Source organism: Anneissia japonica, unplaced genomic scaffold (genome assembly GCF_011630105.1).
Source record: "Anneissia japonica isolate Jap-2015-1 unplaced genomic scaffold, ASM1163010v1 scaffold3903_len37827_cov105, whole genome shotgun sequence".
Taxonomy (NCBI): Eukaryota; Metazoa; Echinodermata; class Crinoidea; order Comatulida; family Comatulidae; genus Anneissia; species Anneissia japonica.
The window spans coordinates 10,327-11,016 of record NW_022749571.1 but is presented as its reverse complement, the minus strand read 5'-3'; the positions used below and the strand labels follow the sequence as shown (position 1 = coordinate 11,016).

The 690-nt window shown below is 41.4% G+C and overlaps 1 protein-coding gene across 1 annotated transcript in view; it reads right to left on the bottom strand.

The window, feature by feature from the left end:
• Positions 1-690, bottom strand: part of LOC117121116 (lysosomal aspartic protease-like) — a 9,722-nt gene that overhangs the window by 8,131 nt on the left and 901 nt on the right. The window lies entirely within an intron of this gene.

The window sequence follows — 690 nt, the reverse complement described above, 5'->3', positions numbered from 1 at the left end:
GTTTTGACGTAGCATCTTCATTTAAAAAACGCCTAACTGCCTTGATGTTGCGGAGATGGAAGGATACTACTCTGCATGTGTTTGTAATATGTCTAATCATGGATAGTGTGGAGTCAAACGTTACACCGATATGTCGCACCTCAGAAGATGGAATGATGTAGGTGTCTCCCACGTGGACGTTTTCAATGATGGGTACATTTAGACGCCGTTTAGGCTTTATATACAGCACTTCTGTCTTGTCTGTATTGCAGCAAACATATTGATAGACAGCCATCTATGAACATCATCAATACAACCTTCTAAGTTGCAAACTGTCTCTGCGGCAGCCTCCGGACTAAAAGATGTGTACAATTGCGTGTTGTCGGCATAAATGTGATATTTAATACCGTGTTTCTGAATGATGTCACCAAGAGGACGTACGTAAATAAGGAACAAAATGGGCCCCAAGGTAGAACCTTGAGTAACACCAACATTCACTGGGACTGGAACTGAAATGGCTGATTCCACTCTAACAGACTGTTGTCTAGATTTTATGTAAAAGTTGAACCATGTTAATACTGTACCAGAAACCCCTAAAGCTGAAAGTCGATCAATGAGGATACTGTGATCGATGGTATCAAACGCGGCGGACAAATCGAGGTACACTGATAATGTACAATATCCGTTGTCAAGGGCCTGCAAAATATCATT